This window comes from Euprymna scolopes, chromosome 24, assembly GCF_053919585.1.
Source record: "Euprymna scolopes isolate OS-2025 chromosome 24, ASM5391958v1, whole genome shotgun sequence".
Taxonomy (NCBI): Eukaryota; Metazoa; Mollusca; class Cephalopoda; order Sepiida; family Sepiolidae; genus Euprymna; species Euprymna scolopes.
This window is the reverse complement of record NC_136505.1, coordinates 7,966,141-7,981,142: the sequence shown is the minus strand read 5'-3', so window position 1 is coordinate 7,981,142 and position 15,002 is coordinate 7,966,141. Positions and strand designations below refer to the sequence as shown.

General features: G+C 25.3%; 1 protein-coding gene across 1 annotated transcript in view; it reads right to left on the bottom strand.

Moving 5' to 3' along the window:
* LOC145246577 (uncharacterized) overlaps positions 1–14,642 on the bottom strand; it is a 133,139-nt gene extending 118,497 nt beyond the window's left edge. Inside the window, exon 1 of the mRNA XM_080108188.1 lies at positions 13,876–14,642. The gene's annotated coding sequence lies outside the window, so the exon portion shown is untranslated. The remainder of the gene's footprint in view (positions 1–13,875) is intronic.
* Between the last annotated feature and the right edge of the window lie 360 nt (positions 14,643–15,002).

Sequence of the window (15,002 nt, the reverse complement as noted above, 5' to 3'; positions counted from 1 at the left end):
TTAAATTTATAATCATTATTTTATTTAAAATTCAATATTCTCATCACTATTTGTTTTTATTTTAAAATTATTATTTTATCATTAAATTTATAATCATTATTTTATTTAAAATTCAATAAGTTCATCACTATTTGTTTTTATTTTAAAATTATTATTTTATCTTTAAATTTATAATCATTATTTTATTTAAAATTCAATAATCTCATCACAATTTGTTTTAATTTTAAAATTATTATTTTTTCATTAAATTTATAATCATTATTTAATTTAAAATTCAATATTCTCATCACAATTTGTTTTAATTTTAAAATTATTATTTTATCATTTAATTTATAATCATTATTTTATTTAAAATTCAATAATCTCATCACAATTTGTTTTAATTTTAAAATTATTATTTTTTCATTAAATTTATAATCATTATTTTATTTAAAATTCAATATTCTCATCACAATTTGTTTTAATTTTAAAATTATTATTTTATCATTAAATTTATAATCATTATTTTATTTAAAATTCAATAAGTTCATCACTATTTGTTTTTATTTTAAAATTATTATTTTTTCATTAAATTTATAATCATTATTTTATTTAAAATTCAATATTCTCATAACAATTTGTTTTAATTTTAAAATTATTATTTTATCATTTAATTTATAATCATTATTTTATTTAAAATTCAATAATCTCATCACTATTTGTTTTTATTTTAAAATTATTATTTTTTCATTAAATTTATAATCATTATTTTATTTAAAATTCAATATTCTCATCACAATTTGTTTTAATTTTAAAATTATTATTTTTTCATTAAATTTATAATCATTATTTTATTTAAAATTCAATATTCTCATCACTATCTGTTTTTATTTTAAAATTATTATTTTTTCATTAAATTTCTAATCATTATTTTATTTTAAATTCAATATGTTCATCACTATTTGTTTTTATTTTAAAATTATTATTTTTTCATAAAATTTATAATCATTATTTTATTTAAAATTCAATATTCTCATCACTATTTCTTTTTATTTTAAAATTATTATTTTATCATTAAATTAATAATCATTATTTTATTTAAAATTCAATATGTTCATCACTATTTGTTTTTATTTTAAAATTATTATTTTTTCATTAAATTTATAATCATTATTTTATTTAAAATTCAATATTCTCATCACTATTTGTTTTTATTTTAAAATTATTATTTTATCATTAAATTTATAATCATTATTTTATTTAAAATTCATTATTATCATCACTATCTGTTTTTATTTTAAAATTATTATTTTATCATTAAATTTATAATCATTATTTTATTTAAAATTCAATATTCTCATCACTATTTTATTTATTTTAAAATTATTATTTTATCATTAAATTTATAATCATTATTTTATTTAAAATTCAATATGTCCATCACAATTTGTTCTTATTTCAAAATTATTATTTTCTCATTAAATTTATAATCTTTATTTTATTTAAAATTCAATATTCTCATCACAATTTGTTTTTATTTTAAAATTATTATTTTATCATTAAATTTATAATCATTATTTTATTTAAAATTCAATATGTTCATCACTATTTGTTTTTATTTTAAATTATTATTTTATCATTAAATTTATAATCATTATTTTATATAAAATTCATTATGTTCATCACTATTTGTTTTTATTTTAAAATTATTATTTTATCATTAAATATATAAATCATTATTTTATTTAAAATTCAATATGTTCATCACTATTTGTTTTTATTTTAAAATTATTATTTTATCTTTAAATTTATAATCATTATTTTATTTAAAATTCAATATTCTCATCACTATTTGTTTTTATTTTAAATTATTATTTTATCATAAAATTTATAATCATTATTTTATTTAAAATTCAATATGTACATCGCTATTTGTTTTTATTTTAAATTATTATTTTATCATTAAATTTATAATCATTATTTTATTTAAAATTCAATATGTTCATCACTATTTGTTTTTATTTTAAATTATTATTTTATCATTAAATTTATAATCATTATTTTATATAAAATTCATTATGTTCATCACTATTCGTTTTTATTTTAAAATTATTATTTTATCATTAAATATATAAATCATTATTTTATTTAAAATTCAATATGTTCATCACTATTTGTTTTTATTTTAAAATTATTATTTTATCTTTAAATTTATAATCATTATTTTATTTAAAATTCAATATTCTCATCACTATTTGTTTTTATTTTAAATTATTATTTTATCATAAAATTTATAATCATTATTTTATTTAAAATTCAATATGTATATCACTATTTGTTTTTATTTTAAATTATTATTTTATCATTAAATTTATAATCATTATTTTATCTAAAATTCAATATTCTCATCACTATTTGTATTTATTTTTAAATTATTATTTTATCATTAAATTTATAATCATTATTTTATCTAAAATTCAATATTCTCATCACTATTTGTATTTATTTTTAAATTATTATTTTATCATTAAATTTATAATCACTATTTTATTTAAAATTCAATATGTTCATCACTATTTGTTTTTATTTTAAATTATTATTTTATCATTAAATTTATAATCATTATTTTATTTAAAATTCAATATTCTCATCACTATTTGTTTTTATTTTAAATTATTATTTTATCATTAAATTTATAATCATTATTTTATTTAAAATTCAATATTCTCATCACTATTTGTTTTTATTTTAAATTATTATTTTATCATTAAATTTATAATCATTATTTTATTTAAAATTCAATATGTTCATCACTATTTGTTTTCATTTTAAATTATTATTTTATCATTAAATTTATAATCATTATTTAATTTAAAATTCAATATTCTCATCAATATTTGTTTTTATTTTAAATTATTATTTTATCATAAAATTTATAATCATTATTTTATTTAAAATTCAATATGTTCATCACTATTTGTTTTTATTTTAAATTATTATTTTATCATTAAATTTATAATCATTATTTTATCAAAAATTCATTATGTTCATCACTATTTGTTTTTATTTTAAAATTATTATTTTATCATTAAATATATAAATCATTATTTTATTTAAAATTCAATATGTTCATCACTATTTGTTTTTATTTTAAAATTATTATTTTATCTTTAAATTTATAATCATTATTTTATTTAAAATTCAATATTCTCATCACTATTTGTTTTTATTTTAAATTATTATTTTATCATAAGATTTATAATCATTATTTTATTTAAAATTCAATATGTTCATCACTATTTGTTTTTATTTTAAATTATTATTTTATCATTAAATTTATAATCATTATTTTATCAAAAATTCATTATGTTCATCACTATTTGTTTTTATTTTAAAATTATTATTTTATCATTAAATATATAAATCATTATTTTATTTAAAATTCAATAAGTTCATCACTATTTGTTTTTATTTTAAAATTATTATTTTATCTTTAAATTTATAATCATTATTTTATTTAAAATTCAATAATCTCATCACTATTTGTTTTTATTTTAAATTATTATTTTATCATAAAATTTATAATCATTATTTTATTTAAAATTCAATATGTACATCACTATTTGTTTTTATTTTAAATTATTATTTTATCATTAAATTTATAATCATTATTTTATTTAAAATTCAATATTCTCATCACTATTTGTTTTTATTTTAAAATTATTATTTTATCATTAAATTTATAATCATTATTTTCTTTAAAATTCAATATGTTCATCACTATTTGTTTTTATTTTAAATTTTTATTTTATCATTAAATTTATAATCATTATTTTATTTAAAATTCAATATTCTCATCACTATTTGTTTTTATTTTAAATTATTATTTTATCATTAAATTTGTAATCATTATTTTATTTAAAATTCAATATTCTCATCACTATTTGTTGTTATTTTAAATTATTATTTTATCATTAAATTTATAATCATTATTTTATTTAAAATTCAATATGTTCATCACTATTTGTTTTCATTTTAAATTATTATTTTATCATTAAATTTATAATCATTATTTTATTTAAAATTCAATATGTTCATCACTATTTGTTTTCATTTTAAATTATTATTTTATCATTAGATTTATAATCATTATTTTATTTAAAATTCATTATGTTCATCACTATTTGTTTTTATTTTTAAATTATTATTTTATCATTAAATTTATAATCATTATTTTATTTAAAATTCATTATTATCATCACTATTTGTTTTTATTTTTAAATTATTATTTTATCATTAAATTTATAATCATTATTTTATTTAAAATTTAATATATTCATCACTATTTTATTTATTTTAAAATTATTATTTTATCATTAAATTTATAATCATTATTTTATTTAAAATTCATTATGTTCATCACTATTTGTTTTTATTTTAAAATTATTATTTTATCATTAGATTTATAATCATTATTTTATTTAAAATTCATTATGTTCATCACTATTTGTTTTTATTTTAAAATTATTATTTTATCATTAAATTTATAATCATTATTTTATTTAAAATTCATTATTATCATCACTATTTGTTTTTATTTTTAAATTATTATTTTATCATTAAATTTATAATCATTATTTTATCTAAAATTCATTATGTTCATCACTATTTGTTTTTATTTTAAATTATTATTTTATCATTAAATTTATAATCATTATTTTATTTAAAATTCATTATGTTCATCACTATTTGTTTTTATTTTTAAATTATTATTTTATCATTAAATTTATAATCATTATTTTATCTAAAATTCATTATGTTCATCACTATTTGTTTTTATTTTTAAATTATTATTTTATCATTAAATTTATAATCATTATTTTATTTAAAATTCATTATGTTCATCACTATTTGTTTTTATTTTTAAATTATTATTTTATCATTAAATTTATAATCATTATTTTATCTAAAATTCATTATGTTCATCACTATTTGTTTTTATTTTTAAATTATTATTTTATCATTAAATTTATAATCATTATTTTAGTTAAAATTCATTATGTTCATCACTATTTGTTTTTATTTTTAAATTATTATTTTATCATTAAAGTTATAATCATTATTTTATTTAAACTTCAATATGCTCATCAGTAGTTATTTTTGTTTTATCAAGCATCTATGAAATCGGATGAATTTATCTTCCAACAAACTTTTGTGGAATGACGGTGTTCATTTCCTGAGAAATGGTTAGGTTGACGTGGTTCACATGAATGGCAGGCTAAAAGCCTTGATTTAACACTGTCCGACTTTTTATCTTTGGGAGTTGTTTAAAGGAACAAATTTCTCTAAGAAGGCAACGACATTAGAAGAACTTCAAGGATGACTTTGAGAAGTAATTTCTGCCATTCTACGAGAGTTTCTCGAAAGATCAATTGATGTGATTCCTGAGCTGTTTGACAAAACAAAGGCGAATGGTGGTAGGCATATCGACTTGTAAATAAAATCTCACATTTATCACAAATTCCGTGAACACAGTTTTTTCCTAGAACTGCTAACTTATGGAACTCTGTTCCGTTGAACTGCTTTTTAACTGACTACAATATGGTCGTCTTCAAGTCGAATGTAAACAAGTTCTTGTTAAGCCGCCTTCCTAAATAATCTATTTCTTCCCCATTTTCACCACTAACTATTAATAAGCTGTTATCCCGGTGACAACAGTACACTCATTTTACCCTTATCCTCGAATGATATCAGTTCATCGCATCATCAGTTCTTCATGAATATCCTTGCCTTGATAAGTGGTGACTCCCATGTAAAAAAAAAGAATACTGCTTTCAGATACCATTTTTGTAAAAGAAATTATAATTCATAAATAAATCACAAGATTGTTAAGAATCGGAAGTGACTTTTTTTCTATCATCCTGTAGTTTCATGTACACAGACCTGAAAAAAGTGAATGGACATCGCCTAAAATAATTCACACATGATTAAAGTTTCTATTTCCTTCGTTGACAGTCAGCTCTCAAAGGTGTGCAAAGCATCAGTAAAAGTTTAACCATCGATATTTTACAGTATTTTTACGGGAAATTTGGTGTTCGCATTTAGTGGGCTAAAAGAGGCAGATTTTAGCTGAAATTTGGAGAAATAGATTTTCCACGTGGGGATAAAAGATGTGAACAGGAGCCGCTCATAGGCCTCAGCGGGTTACAAATGATCTTTAAAGGGTGTTTTTAAACCTACTGATTCTTAACATAAGGAAGCGGTCATGTTTCACGACCGCGCATGCGCATTCGTGAAACAGCAAACAAATAAAAGTCCGATGAGGACCACGTATGAATTTTTAAATTTTGGCCCCTTTTACCATTCTTTTTTTTTCGGATGAAAACCGATTAAAAAGTAATCTACGTGCCCGTAGACCCTATATGCCAAATTTCAAGTCTGCAGATAGAATAATCATTGAGTATATTCGTTGAGGGGTGTCCTCACACACACACACACACACACATATACATATATTCTCACTTTTATAGATAGATAGATAGATAGATAGATAGATAGATAGATAGATATAAAAATGAACTTACTCAGGGTCAGATTGTCGCTAACTTCGAGATTTCACTTTGAATTAGTTTATAAATGAATCAGCTAGGGAAAATAATCAATAATATTTTGCCTAGGTTCATAAAGAGCTTTTGACAACAGTCTTCTTTATTACTGATACTAAGAGCGTTAATTTATTTCCTTAATGTTTGTGTATATTTGTTTTTGTTTCTTTGTGTGTGTGTGTGTTTTGCTTTTGTTTTGGGTACAGTTTTTCAAGATAGTTGATCCCCTAAGGGGGGGGGGTGCAATGTGTATAATCTATCAATATCATGAATCTCTGACATTTTTTTTATTTTAGAAAAAGAAATGCTAACAATTCAACGTGAGATGACGATGCCATAAAACTTGTAGAATTCCGTTTTATGCCAAGATTTTTGAATCGTTGGCAAAGTTCGTTATTTGAACGCGTCGAAATCCTTTTTATGGGAAAGAATAAAATTTTAAAGGGGGAGATTTTGTTCTTTTTGTATTTGTTTTGTTTGGTTTTTTGTTGTTTTTTTAGTTTTGTTTTGTTTTTTTGTGTGTCTGTTTATGCTGTGATTTGGCGTACAGAATAATGTTTTCTTAATTCTGCGTCCTCAAATCTCTTTGAAATCCGTTGTCCGTCTTCCCGTCTGTCTGTGACGCATCAAGTTCTCATAGAATGTTCATCCCTAGATGCACAAATTATATTCATAGGCATTCTGACTGTATAAACGAGGTGCCTTCAATAATTTTCTAGACGTTTTTGTACAGACATTTAAAAATATTGTAAACTCTTGAAAATTTAGTATGTTCTACATTTTATGAAATTCCGTGCCAATTTTATGATTTCAGGTTCAAATGAACAACTACAGCAGGAATTGGAATACACTCTACTAAAGCCTGATTGCAACAGCTAGTGAATTTCAAAAATGCAATTTGGACGTGAGGAGGACACTTGAAAAGAACGATGTGCAATAAAATTCTGTTTTAAACCCAGCGAAATGCCACAGAAACGTATGTTTTAAATGACGCAGAAACATGTTTTAAATACCACAAAAACGTATGGAACTGCTTTTGGACCATCTTGCAGGAGTCGAGCATCAGGTTTTGAGTGGCATAAGAGATTTAATGAAGGCAAGAAGTCTGTGAGGGATGATGAGAGGTGTGGGAGGAGTAAAGCAGTCAGAAAACTTGACTTGATTGGCCAAATAAAGAATTTTGTGAATCGGGACCATCGCGTTTTTATAGAAACACTAAGTGCGTAGTTTGATATGGGAACTGTACACACAATTATTCGCGAGGAACTTAAGTTGCAAAACATTTGCACGAATACATCAGTTCACGACTCTATTCTTATCAGCGACTATTTGACCAAGATGGACATCAAGACAGTCCTTCACCCTCCCTATAGTTCGGACCTTGCTCTGTGTGACTTTTGGTTATTCCCTAAGCTCAAGGAAAACCATAGAGGCTGACGTTTTGAGACAAGGAGATAAAAGGGGCTGTGACAATGGTCGTTGACATGCTCACACAAGAGGATTTCTATGAGGCCTTCCAAAAGTTGCTGGAACATTTCAGGTGCCATCTTTCGTATCTTGAAAATACTTTGTATGCAAGGACAAAAAATTTTCACATCACGTTTCATAAGCTGAGAATTTCATAAGTAGAGTCTTTCGTATCTAGGGGTCCACTGCACACACGCACACCTATATATATATATATATATATATATATATATATATGTAGCAAAAATGGTAATTAGTAAAAACCTGAAAAAAGTGCTCAATACTATTGCCGAGCAAATACGTGTTTTATTTTTTATTACCGTTTTATCTATTTAGTTACACATGTTTCGGAGAAGCAAGCGATTCAACAGGTGGCTCTGGGCTGTCGCGCTTAGGAGTTGCGTACGTGTCAAATGCGGTTTGACATGTTAAAGGTTCATGCAGATTGGGAGGGGGGCGCTGTTTGCAGTAACTAAGATGGGCCTTCTCGAAGCAGGTTGCGCTACAAATATTTCCAGTATCAAATAATCCTTATACACTGTGAAATTAACTTTATGTATGAAAACCAAAGCGGAAGATATAACATATGAGAAATATTTGGAATCAAGTCTCCCCTTCCTGTTATTTCAGATCATTTAAAATCACAGCAGCAGGTTTTAGTCTCTACTCAATCAAAGCCAGATATTTGGGAGAAATATCAGATATTTTGTAATTCATACGCAAAACTAGGAAAACAGATAACTATGGTTGAAACTTATTTAAGCTGTAAAAAAAAGTGCAAAAAATAAGCTCTGGGTGATGGCCATACTAGTAGCCAAATTGAATATTGAATTGTTTATTTCTTTGGTTCTATGTGATGAAACTACATGATAATTTGCTTTTTGAAGATTATTATTTTATTTTATGGTAAAAATTTTATGACAATTGGTAACAAAAAGAACCTACATTTTCAAACAAAGAAAATATACCCAAATTTGCCTACTTTTGTATATATAGTGTCCTGCAAGCCAGCTTCAGTTGTCTCCACTGTGGCTTGCCAGGTAACTAATTAATATATATATATATATATATATATATATATATATATATATATATATACACTGTGTTTACTCTGTCCCATTTAAAAAAAATTCTCATAAAATCAAATCCAAATTCAGCCCGGATTTTTTTTTTTTTTTTTTTTCGGAAAAACACGTATTTGATATTTTTGCAAAAAATAAATAAACAAATATAAGAAATAAATCTCTAAATTTCTTGAATAAAAGAAGATATTTTTCGAAAGATAGATGCCAAAATGGTATATATATATATATAATAGAAAATCTTGGAGAAAATTAATTCAAATTCTCAAAAAACTATTAAAAACATGTAAAGAAGGAATACAGAATTTTTAATTATCTGACAAGGAATATAGATAAACTGGAAAGACCTTATTCCGCGGAGTTTTGAAAAATGCAACTCTTCCCACAGTGCAAAGCGGTTTGCCTTAATATACAATAAATTTTGTAGCTTAGTGCATTGCAACAATATATATATATATATATATATATATATATATATATATATATATTACTGTTTCACAGCCCATCAGTGCGGCTAGACAGGCAACTACCTAAAGCTAGGATTGAAACCCGACCGCCTGTACGACAGTCAAGGCTCCTAACCATTGTGCTAATCGGCGGCAGCGAAACCTGAATTAACGTTGTTTTGACATTGTCCGAAATACCTAAGCTCGATTTGTTTACACAAAGAGCATATATATATATATATATATATATATATATATATATATATATATATATATATCTTGAATGGAAACCAAATCATTTAGCGCTGCAGTCTTAGTCATTACCGTTTGAGCTATCGTCAAATGGATAAGAAAAAATCTAAAAACGGCCAGACTTTAACAAATGTATATTTGCGCATGCGTAGAAGTACATTTTCAGTCGACTTGCACCTGCTAATTTTCAATATTTCTCGATTTTCACCCCTTGTCAACTATTTTTTTTCTTACCGACAAAAGACCAAGGTTCATGGAACAATATTTCATTTTTACTTGTTAGGTGAATTTCTATTTAGTTTAACTAAAAAAACATTTGCTAAAAAAAAAAAAACGAAGACAATAAAATATGTTCTAATTTCAAACCTCTTATTGCTATATTAAATACCATGTGCACATCTATTTTATAGTTGGCTATGTGTATATGTTTATAGATTGCTACGTACAAAATTAATTCGTAAACTAATGAACCGATCATTATCGATTTGGATACATTGCTGCTAAGTTAAATTGGTTGGTAATGTGAGCTAGTTTAAGTTTGATTTACGTGTACCTTTATGTAAAGCGTGTGGGTTTTTTTTATGAAAATCCATATACCACTGATTTTGACGAAAATTTGACAAGTGGAATTATGGATCGATTGGTCAATCTGTACAATACACGCCCCTCTTATTTATTTATTTTTTTCGTTTTTTTTTTATTGAAATTTTTTTTTTACCGGATTCTTATTGATTGGACAAATTCTACCAGATTATTGAAAAACAATTTTTAAAAAAATCAATATTTCAAAATGTTTAGGCAGTGCTCAGTTTCTAATACAACATTCTATTAAATCGATCCCTAATATTGGGACCATTCGATTAGAACACAAAACCCAATTATTGCCCTATTGTTCGGAGACGTACAGGTTTGTTTTTTGTTTTCCAAAATTTGTTGAAAGTTTATGAAAAATTATTATTATTTTCTTATTTAAGACGGTCAACAATGGTTACGGGTTTTAATTATTAAGGTATCGTTTAGTTATTTAATTTTTAATTGCATCAAATTGTTATAAAATCATAATCAATTCTGTCATTGTTTTAATGTCTAAATATAAAATTACTAGATGTAAGCTTCCAATTTTTTATGCTTTTTTTTCATTTTTCTTTCTTTTTTTTTGGGGGGGGGTTGATAATCTAATAGAGTAGTGTCCAATCGATAATAATCTGCTGAAAAAATTGTATACATATCGATCAATCAGTTAATACCTTTTTCAAAAATTTTAGTTTCTTTGGAGTTTTAAAGGGGTTTTCGGATGTATAATATAGGAAAAACCGTCCACTTGAAAATCCAATTATTTCAGATTTATATTGAATTTTATTCATAGCCATTAGACACCAACTAAACAAGATTCTCTGAATTTCAGTTTCTTCTTAAGACTCCTTAAGCCTTAAACTTTAAACCTTTTTTAGAATCAAAACTGAAATAAGTATTCTTGACAAGAAACTTTATTCATGGAAATTTCGTTTAGTTTTAGATAAACAAAAGAAAATGGAATTCTTTGCAGCGATTGTACTCGACTAGCTACAACCACTATATGTTTTTTTCCTTATTCTCTATCTCTGCCTAAATGTAAACGCAGATACCATGAACAAAGCTTCTTTCTCAGAACTGCCCACCTTTGGAACACTGTTCCGCTGGCATGCTTCTCGGTTGAATACAAAATGGTAGCCTTCAAATCTAATGTAAACAAATTCCTACTAAATTAAATCCTACCCAATTTACACAAACGAGATTACTACACCATCACCGTACATTCACTAACCCTTATCCTCGAGTGGCCCCAAGGTCTTGATAAGTGGTGATTCCCAATTTAAAAAAAAAAAAAAAACTTGACAATATTTTGTATATCGCTATATCAATAATAGGCTATCCATGTTCGTACGTACGTTATCAACTTTCAAAAATGAGATCGTCCGATCAGCAAAGGATAGGGGGTGGTGTTTACTTTCACATCGCTAAAGCACAAAATTCGTACTTTACCCATTTTAAAATGAACTGTTCCAAAATTAAATTATTCCCGTCCAGCAATTAAAGCAGAACAATTTTAAGTAAATACAATTTTAAAAAGCGACATTTTCTTTCGTTGATTTCAAGAATATTTATTTTTACGTTAAGAAGACAGAAAATATTTCAAAAGAATTAAATTTCTACAATTTTATAGAAAAAAAAAGCAGGAAATATATTCGTTTTGCTTATTTAAGTTATTTTTAGCAGGAAATTATTGTTATGGAAGAAAAAAAGATTTATTTTTATTGAAGGTATAAAACCAGACAAACACTTATTTTCAAACGAATATCATTATTAGCTGTAAATTGAGAGGTTATATGTTCGACTGGTTAACGACACGGGCTGACGACCTGGTTGCCCCAAGTTCGAATTCAGTTCGTTCCACAAAAATCACTTTCAACTAGGATGTTGGCAACTGATGCCTTTCTAGAAAGAATTCTGGCAAGAAAATTATCGGGGAAACCAATGCTAACAATAGAATCTTCAGATTGATATGAAAATGAGCTGTAAATTATACTAATTAATGCAGAAAGAAATTGACTAATCCCGTTAGTTATTATTATTATTATTATTATTATTACTAGTAGTAGTAGTAATTATTATCTATATTATATTTCTCTTTGCCTGTCTGTTCCATTTTCTCTCGGAAACTACTGTGCTGATCTGGATGAAATTTTATACTGACCTTTTTTTTATTATAAAGTGCAGCGAATTGAGTATTATAGTATCCATTCAATGCACAGTTAGGGATTTATAGGAATTAGTCACCTCAATGCCACATTTATCCTAGTTTTCTCGGAGACTACTGGCCCGATCTGGCTGAAAATTTTATATAGATCTTTGGGGTTTGTATTACTGTACACACAGATTCGAAAAAGTTGTCAAAAAATATATATATAACAAATAAATGTTATCAAAGGCAAGATAAGTTACTTTTCTACCTAATTGGATATTTTTTAGTGTTTTTATTTAATGTAACATGTTTCAGCTCGAAAAACATCATTGGAAAGTTAAAAATGGCGACCGACAACTCTCTTTGACACGGTAAGTTTGAGAAAATGGGTTAAAAATAAAAAAAATCTAGACAAAATTCTGTTAAAAGCCACCGAATATATGTCATCCTATGTCACGGTAATATATTGAGCGAGTTTCTAACACTATTTTGTCTAGTTTTTATTTTTAACTCCTTTTTCAAAACTTACCATGTCAAAGAGAGAGTTGGTCGCCATTTTTAACTTTTCAATACATCGATAAACACTGTATGTTTTTCGAGCTGAATAAACATGTTACATTAAATAAAAACACTAGAAAATATCCAATTAGGTAGAAAAGTAACTATCTTGCCTTTGATAACATTTATTTGTTATATATTTGTTTTTTGACAACTTTTTTCGAATCTATGTGTACAGTAATACAAACCCGATCTTTGTTAGCGTAAGGTGAAACAAACAAAGTATTATGGTATCCGTCGTTGCCGTTCGGTGCATAGTTAATAATTAAAAGGGATTAGTACTTAGTACAAAAATAAGCACGAATTAAATTTTATTAAACTAGGAGTTTTGCATAAAGTACACATTCTGAGTCAACGGGCTATAACTTTTTCCATTTTAACAGGCTATAAAGTATAGTAATAATAATAACTATATTAAGTACAACTGAAATAAATGCTTAAAATAATCAACAAAATAGGTATTATTGTGGATTCAAATTTATTATTTTATTCGTAGCTTTATCGTTGGGCACTCTAGAAAGGCTGTTATTTCTAGGGAAAAATTACTATCGATGACTAATAAACTTAAGTAGAGATGGATGGAGACCAGATTGGCCAATATGGATTCTTGTGTCCAAGCAAGGTCAAGAGGGGTAGGGTGTGTGAAAGATTTGGTTATTTTCTCGGTCGCATAATGTGTGAGTAACTAAATTGTAGTAGGAGAAACCAAGGCGCTAATAGGCTGGCAAGAATGGCAAATTCTTAACATGAAAATCTATACGTACCGTTTAAAGAGTAGCGATTCTGTTCTTCCTTCACGGCCCATCCTGAAGACGAGGAAGTCTTTTGTTTGGTAAGTTATCGGTAGATAGTTCTCTCTTTTTATTATTATTTTTGTGGTTGTTTTTGTCTTTGTTTTTTGTTTGTTTTTTTAATTATGATCATTAAATGACCACTTAGATCGAACCCTAACCCGACGGGTTATTTGTTTCTAAAATGGTATTTTGGGGGGTTGTTTGTTGGGGTTTTTGTTTTTTTGTTTGTTTTTTTACTTTTTTGTCGAGGAGATTCTTGGACATCGGACGTCGCTGCTGCTGCTGCTGCTGGGTTGCAGGGATACGTTTCTGTTTGTATTCGTATTAAAAGAACCCAGTAGCAACAACAACAAAAAGCAGAAGAGAACGTTAAAAAAAATAAGGCGGAGGTACTTGCTAGCTGTGATGGAGTGGAAGGAGGGGGTGACTCTGGAAAATTGTGCCTGCTTGCGCGGGGCAGGGGTGTATGTTATGGAATGTTGGGGTGTGTGCCTTCGTGTGTCTTTATAAGTATAGCTGTATGCCTGCACGCGTCAGACATAGCACCATAGACGTAAGTAATTAAAAAAAAGAACACAGCTTCTATATAGCCTTAGCTTGCATGCATGTGCGCTTGCACAAAGCATTGGAAGCAACTTTACCAACTTGAAAAAAAAAAAAACGTTCTCTTAGTTATGCACTTAACAGTAGCGATTCGTAAACGCGTGCAAAGGCATCATTCGAAAATATCATCGTTTGAAGAGACGAAACGAAGAGGAGAAATACCTACTTAAATTTACTCGGTTATTTATAGCTTGTTCGCTGGATGCTAGATAAGTTTTCTGAACGCAGTGATAACACTATCTACATCATGAGGCGAATAATATATGAACCCATTACTATTGCCGACATGAATTATTTTAAAGGAAATACAGTTCGGAAGTTAGTTAGAATCAGTTTATTTTTCGGCATTTTTACTATGGGTAGCAAACCTAAAAAGTGGCCAAGAGACAAATATATAACACATAAATGTTACCAAAGGCAATATAAATTATTTTTCTACCTATCTGGATGTGATTTTGGTGTTTTAACTTAGTTTAAAGAGTTTATTAAATTTG